We start from the raw sequence: 18800 nt of genomic DNA, 5'->3' as shown, positions 1-18800 counted from the left end.
TTTTTTGGTTTTTCTCCGGTACCGGGAACCGAACTCACGACCTTGCGCTTGCCAGGCAAGCGCTTTTTGCCGCTGAGCTAAATCCCCAGCCCCTTCAATTATTTTTAACTGGGAAAATTTTATTCTAGGTTTTGTAATATTTTTTCCTTGTGAGCAATCAGCTACTAGTGATTGGTCTAAGTACAAAGATTCAAATGCAAAACTTGGACAATAAGTATATGTCAGAACTTAGTAATCCCTTTCTAATTAAAATCAAATTATTTAAGTCATAAGTAGTGTTTTACGTTATGCAGAATTTCCTGATTAGATTTCTCAGATCTCACCATTATCTCATAATACTATTAATGCACTCTTGGTCTACCTACCCCCATTACTCTTTTTAGCGATTTCATGGTATCACCATCTTCCTCTGCCCAGTCCAAAATCTCCATGGAGAGAATGATTTATTTGAATTACATCCAAAATGATAGAATCCTTCCAAAAATGTCATGACCTTTTCATTAACATAAAACACAAGTGATTAATTACTTCCATGAGCTGATTATGAATCAATCTAAGATTCATAAAGTGAGATGCATTTATGTTGAGGTACAGAAGCTGTGGTAAGAACACCATCCTGGGCTCCTAGGACACAGGATAACTGACTGCGGATAGTGGCAACTACAGGACACAGGCAGGTTCCAGGAATGAATAGAAGCAAGGGAGGAGGGGGAGCTCCTGGTGCACGGTAGTTTTGCTGAAGGCAGTCCCTGCTTTGCAGAAAACAGCGAACAAGTTACATCAGAATCTTTATTTCAGCACATGTAATATTTATACTAACTTACTGTCCATTAGAGCAGTAGGTTTATATCCAAAAACAACAACAAAAAAACATGCCAATAAAATCATTTGCTATTTTATATTTGCTAATATATTTATAGTTCAGAACTGTAGCTGAAGTGAGACTAAAATAGAGGACCCTCATGTTTGTCAGTTCATTTGCACTTTTAGCACTCCTGTCATTCTGTAATACTCTGCCAGTATTTATCACAGATTGCAAAAAATTTTTTTTAAAAATCCCTGAGTATGTAAAAATAGCAGCTGTTATTTGCCATTAACAATCGGGTAACTTCATAAATCTTTACAAACTCACAAAGAAAACAGAATTATGAGATTTAAAATTGGTCAAAGAAAACTTTCATCCTATCTTTGAAGTAAAAAATGCAAATTTCTAGCTTCAGTTGTCGTTTGCTGACAAGTTTCTGGAAAGAAGAGGCTAATCCTATACCTTTAGACACTGTATCACCTTGATAGTATGAACATTTGGTAACTAATTTCTTAAAATTAGACAGATAATATTTTAAAAAGTTAAAGAAATGAACCTGAACCACAAGTTTTACTCCCATCCAAATAATTTAGAATACCCTTCACGTCAAAATTCCAACTATTATTTGATCCACCTCTTTTCTCTGTGCAGCTAACACTTCCTGAGTAAATTAAGTTAAAAGGCCCTGATAATTCTTAATCTTGATGATTAAAGTTGCCAGTTGTCTCCTGAATATATGTCCTGGATCTCAACCTCATCAGACAATGTGACCAGAGTAATTTATTTAACCTAAAAACACAACTCCAACCATCTCCTCTGTTTAATATCATGATCCATAAGACAAATCTCTCTCACTGGGTATGGAGCCCAGGGTGTTCCTACTGAGTGACAACTCCAGCCCTTTTTTATTATTTTTTTTCATTTGAAGACTGAGTCTTACTAACTCTTGAGTTGCCTGACTAGGCTCGAACTTGCAATCCTCCAGTCTCAGCCTCCCAAAGTGGTGAGATTACAGGTGTGAGCCACTATGCCCAGCTGAGATTCCTTTTGATCTGCCCATGACTGTGTGTCTGAAATCACTTCCCAACTGTGAATCAACGTGTCTGCCACAGCAAGCTACACCAGGCAGATCTCAGGTCACTTTTCCTTATGTATCAACATCTTTGAAGTCCTTTTCCTTTTGCCTTACAAAGATACCGCTAGATTCTTCAGGAATTAATTTAAATTCTATTTCATATTTGTAATTCCTCTTTTAAAAGCATCCAAAGATTTTATTATTGTTGCTGTTCATGAACTTGTTTCCTGTGACTTTTATTATTTACCAAAATTATCCATTTTATAATTTTCCTTGATCCAATTAAACATTTGTCTGCAGAATTTCTACTACATTTTTGCTATTGCTAAAGCTCTAAACAAATTTTCTAGTAGTTTGTAAAGAATTTTTGTATTGTTATAAAAACAAAAGTAATCAAATGAGAAACACAAGCATCTTTAGAGACACTAATGTAATCTATTTCTGCATCCTTCTTAGCGGTGATTTTAATATAACATTGTAGAATATAAGCTATCATGTTCCTTATTCTGTTCAAGGTCATTTGGTCACTTATTTCAAAGGCCTTAAACCAGTGTCTTAAACCAGTTTGCCATCCTGCTTGTATATCTTCAGCATAGTTTAGTCAATACAGTAGGAAGAATCATTAGTTATTCAAGGTAAAACTTTGAAGAAAATGTGACTAAGACACTTTGACCTTCTCTGAGTCAGGAAATGCTCTGTGCATCTTTATGCTCTTTTAAATATAATTTGTCTAAACTGTCTAAAGTAAATCAAAAACTATCACTCAACCCTCTTTGTAGAAAGGGTAAATTTTAATTGCAGAACTTAAAACCTCACAATTAAAAGCTGTGCTGCTACTTAAAGCCAACACAAACACAGGAATGGAGGCTGATGCATACAAATTAGATTTCTTGACACATTTGTAATTCTGAAGGGTATGCTAAAGCACAGACCATGTATACACTTTAAGTATTTCATAAGGAGAAATACAATGGGGATGATTGTTATACTTTTATAAAGTTTTGTCACTTATGTTAGTAATAACTTTATGACCATCAAAATCTTTTACTTGTTGATGTATTCATAACATACCTCAAAAGTAAAACAAATACGTGAAAAAAAAAACTTGCCTTCATCCTGGAAAAAAGTATTTAGGACCTTTTAATACTGTTTAACATGAGCACTTTTGAACTTAAATTGAAAATAGTGTCACTGATTAACAAATAAAACAACAAAAAACTTACCCTACATATAAAGATAATGACAAAAGAAAAGAAATGAATGACATGGTTAGACATACAAGGTTATCAGTTTCTCCTTCCTTCTGAACAAGGATGTACTGCCTTCCATGTGATACCTGGTCCTATTTAATATCTTTATAACAAAATATATGTGCTGGAATGATAAAATCTTCATTACCAAAGCTAATAGGACTTATGAGTATAGATTTAAAAGAATGGACATAGAGTGATATTATAATTAAATATTAACTAATATGAAGATCCCTGCTTTGAGTGCTAAGTCTTTTAAGTTCCAAGTCTCTAGGAAATTGACTGAAAAGAATGATTACTTACTTTCCTAATATCCAAGGAGGCCGTGTTAGAAAATGTGTGTGTGTGTGTGTGTGTGTGTGTGTGTGTGTGTGTGTGTTTCTGTGTTGGTGGAATATGTAGAGAGAGAACGGAATCACTGATCTGAAAGAAAAATAATATAGAAAAATACAGAATTAAAAACCTGATCTGAGCATCAACTTGCCAAGTTTACAAATTCACAGAGATTAACAATTAATTGTTAATGTAATAACCACCACTTAGACTATTAAATACCAGGCACTGTACTGGATATTTTGTATACGTCATTTAACGCTCAAAAAAACACTTCCACTTAGGAAGACTCCATTTATGACTGACAGACAGGTAAAATGGCATCCAAGAAGTCAAAATTTGAATTCAGAATTATCTAATGCCTGAAGCACTGTCTTCTGGTCACAGTTCACTCTACAATAAAAGGAGAATGTACTCAGGGAATTGTTTTCAATGTATCCAACTACCAATGTGCAAACATTAATAACAATAATCTGATTTAGCTGTGTAGCAAGATGTCCAACAAATAACTGATTTTGTGCAGAATTTTGTTTAACATGGATTGTTTTATGAAAGAGCTTCATTCCCAAAGAATTCATTAATTAAGGTGTAAATAACTAAACCAGTGACAAGATACACACTGAATTCAAATGACTTTTTTAAGAATTCTGGAAAGAGAAAGTACTATGAATTTGCCTGTAGAAATGGTAGAGAAATGATAAATGGATTGCCCTGATATTTTAACACAGTGATATCTAAAAGCTCACACAGCTTCAACTTCATTATTTTTAACAAAATGTACTATTCTATAGTTACTTGTGGAGGACACAGTACCATAAATAATTTAAACTACACTTGTCAAAATAAATGAACGAGTAGGTTTTATGATGCAGTACATTTTATGATGCCCTTGATTCTTTAATTTGTGTGTTTTGCTTAGTTGCTAATTCCCAAAATACTGTAATCTGCAACTGCTCTTCTACTCATTAGTATAGTTTACTAATGTCCCTGCTTAACAAGAAAATCAGTATGAAGCAATATTCTACTGAAATAAAATGCTTTTCCCCTAAAAATATTCGGTGAATATGTAATAAATGTTTTTGACAGAAATCGGAGAAATAGTTAACTTCTCTTTCATACAAACTCAAAATTCTACCCTCACCTAAGTTGTTAGATTGCATGTGGTAAGAAAATAAGTTTCTTACTAATTTATTAATTTTGTCCAAATATAACTAATATATCAAAATTTTGATATAGATTTCTTTGATATTCTTGAATTACATACATAAACATAAAGTGTTTTATCCGGGGCAGGTACTATCGCTCTTCAATAAGATCCACGTGGAATTACTACAAATATTTTAAAGCTAGTTGTTTGAAACTGAAAACTGCTTAACCAATACTGTACCAGAGAAGCCTGAAGAAGAAAAATCTAATATGTGTCTTATATATTACAGCTTAAATGTAAAAAACCAAGTTTCTATGAAATAAAATGTTTCCCCAAATTAGTGCAGTTTCCTGATGCTGCTACATATATCACTTGTGATTTATCCACTATAATTCATGCATTAACAAACAATAAGGGCTTTTCTAAAGCCTGCATTTCCTCTTCCAACATTTGCTACCATTTCACCACTTACCTGTTGAATCTGTGAGACCTTTGAGATTATCTAACACCAGGAAACCATATCAAAACTATTGGAGAAACAATTGAGTGTTCCTAAGCCAAGAGGGTTCCTCCCAATCCACTCGTTTACTCTTTCACCTGTCACTCTGCGGCAGTGACTAAGTAATATGAAGTCAGCTGGAAGCACCCTTTGGTATAACTCACTGAATTACAGTGCAGTGGGGTTACTACTATGCACAGGTGAGGATCAAGTATTTAGCAGACTATTATTGGAAACTATAAGTTTCTATAGAAGCTATTAAAATATTTTATGCACCGATTGTTATTACAAATAAATCTTAAGCATTGTTAAATTTAAAAAGAATGAATTTGAAAGATTTTCCTTCTATCCCTCATCATTCTTAAACATTGTTTTCCTCTCAAGTATTTGTGATCTCTCAAAAACTGATTTATAAATGATTTGGTGTAGCACTGTTTAAAATTTTGATCTCACTACTAATTTCAAGGATCACAGTGGACTTTTGCATACTCTGTGTTTACCTTTGATTTGTGATTTATTGATAAATCATATATTCCAATATTAGGCAAAATGCTCTAATTTTATACACATTTTAACAAAAAGTAGAGTGCACTCTACTGAAACCACTATCTGCCCATATTTTCCAAAAAGATGAACACAAAGGAAAAGAGAAAAAAAAGCAACGTATGTTCTCTAGCACCTTTTAGAAAACATGTGGCTGTCCTTCTGGCTTCATACTTCTGAAACTATAAGGAAGACAATCTTAAAGACATAAAGGGAATGAATATTGTGTAAAAGCAGAAACCCTACAAACATTACCGTGACAAACTGTAAGGGTTTACTGTGTTACCCAGCACGCTGTTGGCATTCTTATAAGCAAACAAGTTAAAGGCAAAATTTCCGCAAGAGAAGTAATGTATATACTGAGCCTACCAAGTAGCTGAAGAGCCAAAACAGGACCCCGAAATTTGCAAATAAAAATAACCTGGAAAATAGGAAGCCAAAAAGAAAAGTACCTGGGCTGATCTGAAATACCAGCCTGGCTGGCCCAGAAAAGTCCACTTTGTGAGAACCAGTGGGGAGGGCCCTAAGCTGATAGAAGCTTCCCCTATGAATTCCTCACATAATAGGTGTCAACAAAACAAAAACAAAAACAAAAACAAAAGATCTCTGGACTGCTACAAATACATATATTGTTTCCACTCTCAAGGGTGTAAACTGAGCAATCCTTGATTCTAGGTCCCCGTTTTTCTGCCCTGAGTGTATCAGCATAGTACATTCTCCTATGCAGCACTTTTATCTCTGATTGTTGTCTATCTCACAAATCCTAGCATTAGAGAATAATTTTGCCCTGTTAACTGTTGTTTGAGTTTATATAATCAACTTCTACTCTTAATAGAAATATCTTTTTCTATCTTGATGAGTCCCGATTTAAGATAATTGCATCATTCCAAAATTATATACTACACTCAGTAGTACAGGGCAGGTCAGCAATGGTGAGGAGACATCCAAAATGGCACTATCATGATCACAAATTAAAATAAATTAAGTATTCAGTCCCTTGAAATTTATTTCCCACTGACTGTGGCACTTAATTTGTATGTCATACTAATATATATGTATGCATGTATAAAATGTATGAGCCTGTCAGATCTGTGCCATTATCCTGGAAATTTCCTTACAAGAAGAGGAAAAAGTGGTGTGGCATTAAAAAAGAGAAACAACTGGAAAACACCTATTCTCACCATCATAACCCGATTTATAATTTGGTTATCTATATTGCCTAAACTGCTATCAGTGTTTAAATCAATTCTACCTAACTGGCAAAGCTAAACATCACAATCAGAGAGCCTCAAATTCTGAATCCACACCAGTCCTACTTCTTTAAAAGATGTGAAAACTCACAGCTACTCTTCTCCATCACCACTGCTCAAGTGAAACGTCTTCCTACTTGTGGTTTACACAGAGTCCTACTAAAATATTGTCTGATACATCTTGTTTCCTAAACATATTCAGAGTTTTCAAGCAAGTATAATTAACCTCAAAATATTAAAAATATGAAGTGCTTTCTATATTGTAGGAACTGAACTTAGCTATCATATGCATGTCAGTCCTATGTACTAAGATTTATCATTTTTCTTTTAAAGAGAAGTAGGCACCAAATGTAATTTGGAAGTAATCCAAGTTTATTGTTAGTAGTCATAAATGCTGCCTGTAGAACTCTTAACAAGGATCATTTTACCCAAAATGATATCAAATGTCACAAAATTATCCAAAGTAGATATTATTCTGCATTTTGGATGAAAAACCAGGACATCTTACATGTTGTCACATGCTCAAGGTCTTATCATGTGATGACGATAATGATCACCACAGGGACATCAGACTCAATGGCTCACACTCAAGTTCCATCCTCATGATTCCTCTGATGTTCAGACCCTGTTCTCATCTCCATTTACAGACACCTTCCCATCATCCCGTCAGGGAGGCTTCCTTTCTTCATTCTATGGGAGAATTCACTCCTCTTCCAGCTCATAGAGTACGACTGGGGAAGGAAAGTAACTACAGCCCACAAGTTTAAGGACAGAGCTACAAGATCTCACTTGACTAGTTCACATCCAAGTCATTTAACTAGTGGTTTACCAGGATATTCAGACAGACAAACATCTATGGCAGTAAAAAAGCACAATATCTATGAGAGAAATCAAGTCAATATTTAAGTAGACAGCCTTTTCTCAATCATAATGATAATCATGTGCAAATTTATAATTTTTAAAGTTAGAAAAAGCATGAGATCATCAAGTCCAGTGACTTCATTCTATAGATCAAGCAAATTAAAGCCTAACTGATGAAGATGTGTATCCAATATATGATGTGATCTTGGGAGGAAAACAGAAGCTCAGATTTTCATTTTAACACCTCAATAAGCATCTCTGTCATGGTGATATACTCTTACAACAATTACTGAAGGGTAAACGATAAAAATAATGCAAGTGATAAAATAAATGAATTATGATCTCACCAACAAATGAATTTACTGTGGCCTTATCCATGAGCAAAAAATGAATCAGATGAACTAAATATCAATTTAAAAACCTTTTCTTTAGAAGTTTCACTGTGTTCTAGAGAGTCTGTCTTCTTCAAATAGGCAGTTTTTTTTTTTTTTTTTTTTTAAAGGCCGGTAAATGAAGCTTTCTAGTTGTTACTATAACTTTCTACAAGTTGGCAAGATATTCATTTGTGTTAGTTTAACTGTACAAACAATCCAACCTATAGGAATTAAGCATAAATTGCTCACATCAATTTATATTCCATATGTTACAAAAATATATTTGATTCTTTGTTCGTACAAATGTACCACAGTGATACTCTTCATATATGAAAGTAGGATTAGCATAATGAGAGAATATAAGAGAATAAGGAATGAAGCATCTCACAAAATATTCTTAAATGGGATCCCATTAATAACAGCAGTAAAACCCTGGCATCAAACAAGTTGCATGTAATTCAAAGCAACTAAAATTTTAAAACATTAAAGGACTGAAATTAGATTGTAATGGACTCTTTGGACTAAATCAATGCAATTAAGTGCATGATGAACTATCCAGTTATCTGTTTCCGAGCCTTTGAAAAGTAGAAATATTAATGGAACTGTACAAAAAATTAGTGCTGACTAGATTAATCGCCATAGCAATTGTCATATTACAAATATGTTATTTGTGACAGTTATACTTCAAAATAGTGCACATGTCACATAACCGGAGTGAATCTTGAGATTCTGAAGAAAGATCATGAAGCCAGGTATGTTGGTGCATGCCTGTAATCCCAGGACTCAGGAGTCTGAGGCAGGAGGATTGCTGAAAGTTCAAGACTGGCCTGGGCCACAAAGTGAGTTCAAGGATAGCCTGAACTGCATAGTGAAACCCTATCTCAAAAGACTCCCCCCGCCAAAAAAAAAAAAGAAGAAAAAAGGGAAGAAAGAAAGAAAGATCATGAAGTGTTTCCTTATTTCTGTCATTACTGCAAATTTAGAACATTTTAGCAGGGGGACTTGAAATTCTGAACCAACATAGCCTATGTTTTAAAAACTTTCCCAGCACTTCAGCTAATAAGTTGGAGGAAATTAAGCAGTAAAAATGCAACCTGAGGAAACCTCAACAGGAATGTAAACTAAACGGGTGGGGAGGTCTGTAGGTGTCAATCAAGAACCAAATGCAACTGTCAAGCTTGCTTTGCTAACAAACTGTCACATCAACAATATGGAGTTAATGACTACAAATTAACTGTATACCAGATGCTTGACACTTTGTTATGACACTTAGCAAGCTAGTTGACATTTGGGGATCAAAGCTTCTTTAATTACACTTTGTATAACATGTGCAACCTTTATGCTAATGTCCAAATATTCCTTGGAGCAAGACTGTCCAAGTAAAAACGTCCACAGATTGTTTTCTAGGTGTGGGTTTAAAAGTATTCATGTGGCTCTAAAAACATGAGAAGTAGCTGAGCGAGAGCCAGGCTTCGATGTACAATGTTATTCATCGTTACCATTGCTTAAAATAACACTGTTTCTTAACTTGGTGAACTGGGGAAGCACTTTTGTTCACACAGAGACACAGTCTGTGACATAACACATTCTCAAACAAGGTGGTAATAGCATTTGAAGCCATTTATAAAAGGAAAGACAACGAGGCATATCGGAATTTAAAATGACTGAAAAAGGTATTAAAGAATAAAGTGATTAAAAATTACTAACTCCCTTTTAGAACACTGTTTTGAGTGATTTTGCAAGCCTTTTTTCTTTCGAAAAGAGAAATAGTTTGACACTTTCCCAAGTGAATAAAATTCAATCAGAGAAATAAGCAAAATTTCACATAACAGGTATAATGCTAAATGAGCTTAAACTTGGACTACAGGCTATGCCAGTGTAAGAGTTTAATATAATTATCAGTTACTAAAGTAAGTTCAGTGGAAAAACGAAGATTGTCTAAAAAAGAAAAATGACTGAATGTAAAAATCAGTTAATAAATAAAAACAAAGCTATGTCAACTAAAATATCCACCTAGTTACACTAATAAATTCATGTTAATCCCAACAGGACTACAATCAGACTTTTCTTTAGGGAAGACATTCCTATGGTATATGTGACTGAAATAGTAAGAATCTGTTATAAAATTCTACAGAATTCTATCACATCTGGGCCTTGATTCCATTTTTTCCTGGGTTGTACTTCTTGGAAAAAGAAAAAATTATACAATAGGAAGAAAAATAAAGGTTCAAGAATAGAAAAATCTAAAATTAAAACTCTGAATGACATTAAAGGTCACCTAATGCAGACTTTGCACCCTCCAGATGTCACAGGCATGGCTCAGGGAGAGGAAAGAGCCAAGTCACAGAGCCGTGCGTGAACCCTGTACTTGGCTGCAGTACTGGAAGTGCTGTAGAGCGCTGTCAGTACAATGCTTTCGGGAGGGCGCTGCTACACACTCAACACCCTAAGATGGCTAAATGCAATGCAATTCTGCCAGTTGTGCAGTGCTACTTAGTATTTATTGCTGGTTTAGAAAAGAGGGAGCCCTCTTCCAGACGCTAGTGGCTCCAGTGACAAGTCAGGAAGCCAGGCCTATACTGAAGGGTACAGCAGCTGTGAGCCTCATGTATTGACAGAGCACTTGACAGGCAACGCGACTGAAATGTCAGAAAGGCCCATGCAATGAGTACCAACACCATGCTGAATATCAAAGATTTCCTGTGAAAACCAGAGGTAAGTCATTTCATTTAGGATTTTTATATCGACTATTTTGAAACTATATTATTTATGTGTATGGAGAAAATCAAGTTCATGATTAAAATTAATTCTACCTGTTCATTTCAGTGTGCAGCATCAGGAAAGCTAAATGGCAGTTCTGTCCACTTGATGTTTCTCTCGGACAGTGCTACTACTTCAGGACCAAGCAACTCCTGCTCTCAAGGAACTAGAGCACTTGCCCTTAGGAAACACTAAATAAAATAAGTGCGAGTTGTCATGAGGATGAGTGAGGGGTGGCCTGAGACAGTTCCTGGAGTACAGGGAGTTTGGTGCCTGTGACTGAGGGGATAAGTGGGGAATGGAATGATAAGAGAAGATATGAAGGAATAAGTTTGGGGGATGCAAGATCAGAGGGAAGGTTCTCATGGACGCAGCTTGCTTGCAGGTGAGTTGAAGAAGGGAGGCAGGGAGGACTGCTACAGTGCCAGAAAGCCCCAGCCGAGAGTTAGGATTTCATCTGGTTCTAGTGCAAACTTGCTGCACATAGTTATCTCCAAAATCATCATCTCTAGGGCTACAACCTTCATCCGGGCCACTATCATTTCTAGGTCACTACTTCCTGTTCAGTCATCCTCTGTCTGTGCTTGTACAGCCACCGGTTAAACTGGGCATCTCACTGTCCCGTCTTAGGTGTCCTAACATTGTCATCAGTCAATTTCCAAATGTATTATTTTTATCTCACAGTGAGCAATTTTTAAAACTTAAAATAAATTATACGTACTTGTTCAAAGCGGATTTCTTTTTGTGTTTGATCAATAAAGCAGCTTAGTTTTGACTCAGATGTCATCTTGAGTTTCTTAAACTATACTAAGCTCTGAAAGCATAGTTTCATTTTGGCATCTCCATCTTATTTTCTAAATACAGCTTTGGTAATTGTGAAATTCTCCAGAAGAGTGTTTTACTCATTGAAGTTTCAGCAAAGAGCATGATCTTCTCGAATGCTGTATCTGAGGGGAGATAGGTAATGTGGGGGCTGATTTCAAAAGTCTTATCAGAATTAAGTAACCAGTAGAGAGAGAATGGCTTTCTGGGGCTACTAGACAAAAAAATGCCCACACTACACAGTTTCCTGCTTCCCTCCCGATCTCCAGCTGGCACTTTTGATTAAAGGAGCACATCAAGGAGCCAAAGGGCAAAGCAGTCCAATACACAAGTCCATAAAAGCCTGGCTCCTAGGGTGTGGAAGATGTGGTGTGGATCTGGAGGAGCACATGGCAAATATCCAACATGGAACTTAACAAATTCACAGGGGCCTCTCTCCTTCTATTTTATGTAGTCCTGGCCTGGGATGGGCAGTGGTTTTCATGGTCACGGTATCACAAGGTACTTCTCTGTTACATGTAAGGAAGGATTAGGAGCCTATAATCATGTTTGCTTCCACCAGCACAAATACAGTACAGAGATACAAACTCCTTTCTACACTACTGATAGAAGAGCAAATTAGGGAGGAGAGACTATGTCATCATTCCTTTGAGCCAGGTATGGTGGCGCACACCTGTAATCCCAGCACTCGGGAGGCTGAGGCAGGAGTTTGAGTTCAAGGCCAGCCTGGGCTACATAGTGAGTTCAAGGCCAGCTTGAACTACATAGTGAGACACTTTCTCAAAAAGTAAAGTTATTCTTTTAAGAAACATGAATTCCTTACAAAGTGCCAGGTACTAGTCTCAGCACAAAGTATCCAGTAGTGGAAAAATCAAGTCTCTAGTCCAAAGAATTTAAATACTAATGAGGAGAAGACAAAACTAAGAAAACAAGTAAGATAGCTTCAGGTAGCAGTGAAGGATAAAGCAAAAAATAGCATAACACCATGTGACCAAAAGGACAGAAGTGAGCAGCTGTAGGTGACAATAGCAAAGATGGACCAGAAGCAATGCAGGTTCAATAACTGATACTACACAGTGACACTGAAGTGAATCACAGAGGGTTATGGAGGACAGTGACCCTGTGGAAGAAAAGACAAATACCTAGAAAAACAGGGAGTCTACAGCCTTATCAGAGATAGCAGGGCCACAGAGGGTTCATCAGGAGATCCGGCCCCTGCATCACATCCTTACCCCAGGATCCAGTCAAATACTGGCATGTTTCTCTGCACCCAAAGTCAATAGCAGCATGCTCTCGCAAAGGAGGTAGTGCAGTTGCTCATGAGATGACTTTTCTATTCCTAAAAATGCCACAGAGTCTAGCTGAAGCCCTGAGCAGGGATTTCTAGATCATGGTAAGATGTTTCAATTCTATTCCAGCTGCTATGGATTGGATGGAAGGCTGTGAAGTTTTTTAAGTTTCATATAATATTTTTGATGGCTTTAATTTTTTGTTTGTTTGTTTGTTTGTTGGGGTTTTTTGTTGTTTTTTTTTTCAGGTACCAGTAATCGAACTCACGACCTTGTGCTTGCTGAGCAGGCACTGTGCCGCTGAGCTAAATTCCCAGCCCCTGTTTGTTTGTTTTTTTGAGACAGGTCTCACTATGTAGTTCAGGAGGGTTCTGAACTCACTGCATAGCCCAGGCTGGGTTTGAACTCACAGTGATCTTCCTGCCTGAGCCTCCCTAGTACTAGGATTACAGGCATGTGCCACTATGCCTGGCCGATAGCTTCACTTTAGATTAATGCATTAAACTATAGGTTGAAAAAAGCAGAACAGCTGGTTGTGGTGGTGCACGCCTGTAATCCCAGCACTTGGGAGGCTGAGGCAGGAAGATTGTTGTGAGTTCCAGATCAGCCTGCTACAAAGTGAGCTCAAGGACAGCCTGAACTGCATAATGAAACCCTGTCTCAAAAAGACAAGAAAAATAATTAATAAAAAGCAGAGCTCAGTGCATGCCAACTTACAATATTAGTATATATTTTTGTTATGTAAATCCAATACAAATAATCACAAAACAATCTACAGTTATAATCCCTGATTCTAATATAGAAAAGTCATTAGAAATACTGCTTTGTGGATCATTTTTCTAGTATGATTTCCATGGAGAAAGAATAGAATTATTAATCATTCTCTAAAACCTGGTACATACGAGTGAAAAAGCAAGCAGAGCAAAATGGAAGAAACAAAAGAAAGAAGAAGGTCGTTCATGTTTTTCATCTTAAGACCTCATCACATCTGTGATTATATCTTAAAGTTTAAAACACAAACCATGAACTCTGCCTGTTTGTAACCAGAGTGCTAGATCAAAACAGAAGCCTAAAAAGACCAATGCATTCCAGTGTGGCCAGATCTGTCTCTATGAAGATGTAGCCTGATAAAGCCAGGATCAACTCTGGGAAAGCTCAGAGATGGATATAGGAGAGAATGTTTGCTGCAGACTCCTAATCAGTGTGTCAAAAGTGATGGCCCCATGCAAGAGTCAACCCTCTTCTCTGATCTGTGAAAATAAGCTTAGCAGACTGCTCTATTTATGTGGCATTTAATTCATTTTCACTGAGTTCAAAAAATAAGTTGCTCTATCCACTTTTATACATAATCCCGCTATTAAACAAGGCTGTCTTCTGCTTTTGGCCTACAAAATCTTCCTCCATGTGCTTTAACTCCTTCACCTATACTTTGGGGAAGTGAAGTGGATGATTCTGAGAGGTCATTCTCAGCTTCCTCATTCTGAGATTTTAAATATCAAACAATCTGTTACAGAGCTGTTACAACAAAAAAAATGTATCTTGCAGAATATTACACAGATTATCAGCTATATTACCTTTAAGCAAGAAAAACAAAATGAGATATGTCTTAAAGAAAAGTGCAAGAAGACCATTCTTACATGCACCCGTGGTTGGGCTCTAATAATTCTTTGCTATACTATTATATCTAACATGCTCTGCACTTCCAAAAAGGTGCTTGAATGTGGAAATGCATTTATTGAAGGAAACTTGCCTTGATTAGCCTTCATTTGCCTAATATGAGGATTTCTAAAGACAGCTCTATTTTAGTAATGTAAAGCATGTAAAAAATGGCATACACTCAATCAAAACTGAATTTGAAATTAATCTGTCACTTTAGACACCACAATTTAAGGGAGTTAAGATGTTTAATAGTTTTTCAGTGTCTCCACATTGGAATCAGTGGTTAGCAGTCCACTCAGGCCTCATGTGATATGAACTGAAGGAAGAAGAGAATTAAAGAAAAACAAAACAAAAAGCAAAACATCTCTTGGTGTTATTCTCAGTAATTTAATAGCTCTACAAAGTAGAAAATAAATTGAGTTCAAATTTTAAAATAATGCATTACCGATAAAGAATCAAGAAAATTTCATTTACATACAGAAAATTATAGTTTTTTAAAATCTATACAAAATGTATCTTTGGGGGACTCTATCCTAAAAAAATGACATGGCACCATCACAAAAGTGGTTCTGTTTCCTGACTGTAATTTTTTTTCAAAATGACTCTTTTGCAGGCTAAAGAGACAGGACAATTATTCAGACCTTTGTTTCCATTTTTTAAAAACCCAGCAATCAGAGTGATCCTACTTATTAAAACAAAGAAAAGGGTCAATGTGTTCGAATTGGAAACTAAAAGGATTTCATCTCTTAGCTAAACTTCCTGCTTCTAGATGCCGGCACATAATGATACTAAAATTGACGGTGGAACTTCAGAGAGCTACCGAGACTATGAAATGAAAGGCCTCATAAAGACAAGTGATTAACTTATTTAAATTTTTTTACTTATGCACTAAAAAATAAGTCTTCTCTTATTTCAGATATTACAATCAAAATCATCCTCTAATGAAATACTTCTGGATGTTAAACCACTACGTATCTAAAATACAGAAAACCTGGAAAAACCTGAATGCATTTTATTGAAGATAGAGGTAACATTAATGGTTGAAAGAAAGCAATTGCAGATAAAACTGACTTGTTTCTTAGTTATTCAAGATGGCATTTCAAGTAAAATTATTAAAAACTTGAAAAAACCAAAATGCTTGCTGTGGCAACATAGTTATAATCATTGCTCAATGATCATATGAAAGCATTTTCAATCATTAAACAAATGAGGGCTAACTGACAAGAACTTAAAAGGTTATTCATTTGGAAGTTCATGCTAGCTACAAAAATTATGCATAATTACTGAAATACATTTCCCCATTTAAAACAGAAGGCTCATGATTTATCAAGAATTATATCAAACACTTGCTAAATTTATTGTGTAAATTCCACTAATTCATTGGATAGCATGGATTTATTTTCCATGTAATAGCTCAAAATTTTTTAACTTGTTGCCTTATGCCATGTAATAGAAAAGTATTGCAAGGGTCTGGGGCTTTAGCTCAGCGGCAAAGCACCTGCCTGGCAAGTGCAAGGTCGTGAGTTCAGTTCCCAGTACCGGAGAAAAACAAAAAAAAAAGTATTACAATTATATGAATACAAAATGTAATAAAAATATAAGTTCACAAAGGTAAATCTGAAATTACAACATATTTCTTTCATTATTACTAAGTTTAGTATGATGTACACAAATATCTTTCCTAAAGAGTGGTCATTTACTGTCTGCAATAAGCCAAGATTCATACTGTACATACTAAATCACTAACCTTTACCTGCCCAATAACCACGACCATTTTAGATGATGATAATGGTGGTGGTGATGACAATGATGATGATGACTATGACTGCTAAAAACACGTGGGTCAACTGGGACTCAGAAAGGAACACTCAAGGTTAAGTAATCACTCAGAAAATAAGGAAATAAAACAGCGCAACCCATTTCCCTAAACAAGTGGACAGACTGCAATTAGGGAAGGAGAAGAAAGACAACTTTTCCTAATACTCTTAACAAATGGTTGATTAATGGTTGAATGTTACATAAATATCAAAGATGTCATAATAATTATGGCATAGATGCCATAATAACACTAATATATGTATCTAGTATGTGGCAGGGACTCAGAGAATATGTTCAGAATATAGATAGATAGATAGATAGATAGATAGATAGATAGATAGATAGATAAATACACAGGTGAGAGCAGTGAGAAATAGGAAGTGAAAGAGCTAGTTGAGCAAGATAATGCTATGCAAGACTTGATATTTATTTAATTTCTTGTGTGATTGGTTTTTTAAATGAAACTAGAATTTTTATTTTGGTTAAAAAAACACAATTCTCTATTTTTTTTTTCAGCAGCTTTGGAAGCTAACCCTTTCCAATCATGAGGGTATTAATTTCAATTACTTCTTCATCACAAATGTTAATATAACTCCTTACTAACTCCCGGGGAGTAGTTTACACAAAGGAGGAATCTGCCCTTAAAATGTATTTGTCCCTTCCTTTCATAAAGTCAATACAGTAGAGACACTGTTGGAATGCATTGCCCTAAGCAATTTAAGGATGAGGAGATCAACACTTATATATTTTATAAAATTAAAAATTTTATTACTAATGCTTAAAATTTATTTTCATAGTGGAAGAAAAACATGCTGTTAAACTCAAGACTGTCCCAAATAATCAAGCCTTAAATTAAGGAGACTCTCACAGGAGGGAGAAATGAGCAAATCATTACTGATTGGTTTGAGAGGTAAGAGAGCTATTAATTTATTTTTTATACCTACTGAAGTTGATGGATTAAAGGTTAAAAACATTTTAAATGAAATAATGAAAAAGAGGTCCTTAAATATGTTATTAATTTTGTACTTCATATTTAGTGTGCCCTTTTATTTGCTAATTTAATTCCCATACTATATTTAAGGATATAATAAAGAATAAATCACAGCACAGGTTATACTTTTGCATTATTTAACTCACTCTGTTACCCAGTCTACTCACTATATCTCTTTTTTCACATCTTCATTGAGAAATAATTCATACATCATATATTCACTTATTTAAAGTATACAATTAAATGATGTTGTTATTTTATACCTTAACAAAGTTATAAAATATTAACACAATATAATCTTAGAATATTTTTGTGCCCCCTGAAAAAAAAATGTACCTACTGAGTCAGTTTTTGCCCCACTCCCCAGTCCTAAGCTATCATTAATCTACTTTAACTCTGTAATTTTGTCCATTCTGATCAATTTCTATAAATTAAATTATGTAGTTGTGGTTTTTTGTATCCGGCTTCTTTCATTTAGCAAAATATTTTGAAGGTTCACCTATGTGGTAGCATATGTCAGTACTTCGTTTCTTATTCATATTGAGTAATTGTCCATTGCTTGGATGTATCACATTGTATTTGTCTATTCATTGGTTAATAGGTGTTTAGATTGTTTCCTTGTTTGGCCTGCTATGAATAACACTGCTAACGCATACTACTATGTGCAAGTTTTTGGGTGAATATATGTTTATTCACTTTGCTTCTGATTAGCACCTAAAAAGTCCAAAAAATAAAGACAACCTGCATTTATGTTTCAAGGATGTTATTTCATGCTGTATTTTACCTCTGGGAAAAGCAGAGATATGGAAAAGCTTCCTGAAGCCCCTTCGCTGACATCTGGCAAGAGCACAAGCAGCTGTATCCATGCATGTGTGAAACTAAAGACATGGAAAGAATTAACACCCTGAATCCACTGCCGTTGGCATATCAATCCAGACCCCAACTGCTGCTTCTTAAAAATCAAAACCTCAGAAAATGTGTTGAAATGTCAATTTGACTGCTTGATATTAAAGGAAACATTTTATAGCAATAAAAATGTTGCATATAGTATATTTGTCAACTTGATCATTTCCTTACCTAATCTTGATTCTGTATGTTTTCCAAGACAAACACTAGTTTTAGGTTCCTTTGAGTGATTCCAAATTAAATCAGTCAAAAAGTAAACAAATAACAGCAACTTTTAGAATCTGAATGTTTCTTAACTTTCAAGAATTTTCTTCCACAATTCTACATCAAACAGTTTGCAGTTTTAAGCTATTTCTTATTAGCACATCTAGGCTCATATTGTCCCTGTGTCCCCAGATTCTGTCCCCTCCAGTAGTCC

General features: G+C 35.3%; 1 protein-coding gene and 1 long non-coding RNA gene across 2 annotated transcripts in view; one reads left to right on the top strand and one right to left on the bottom strand.

Moving 5' to 3' along the window:
* Positions 1-18800, bottom strand: part of Dach1 (dachshund family transcription factor 1) — a 378258-nt gene that overhangs the window by 321975 nt on the left and 37483 nt on the right. The window lies entirely within an intron of this gene.
* Positions 10569-18476, top strand: LOC102028490. The gene is made up of 4 exons (XR_259331.2): positions 10569-10852; positions 15584-15694; positions 17283-17395; positions 18236-18476. It is a non-coding gene; the product is annotated as an uncharacterized LOC102028490 (long non-coding RNA).

The sequence above is a fragment of the Chinchilla lanigera genome, unplaced genomic scaffold (genome assembly GCF_000276665.1).
Source record: "Chinchilla lanigera isolate Chin_1 unplaced genomic scaffold, ChiLan1.0 scaffold00003, whole genome shotgun sequence".
NCBI lineage: Eukaryota > Metazoa > Chordata > Mammalia > Rodentia > Chinchillidae > Chinchilla > Chinchilla lanigera.
The sequence above is the reverse complement of the archived record's forward strand: the minus strand, read 5'-3'. Positions and strand labels throughout refer to the sequence as shown.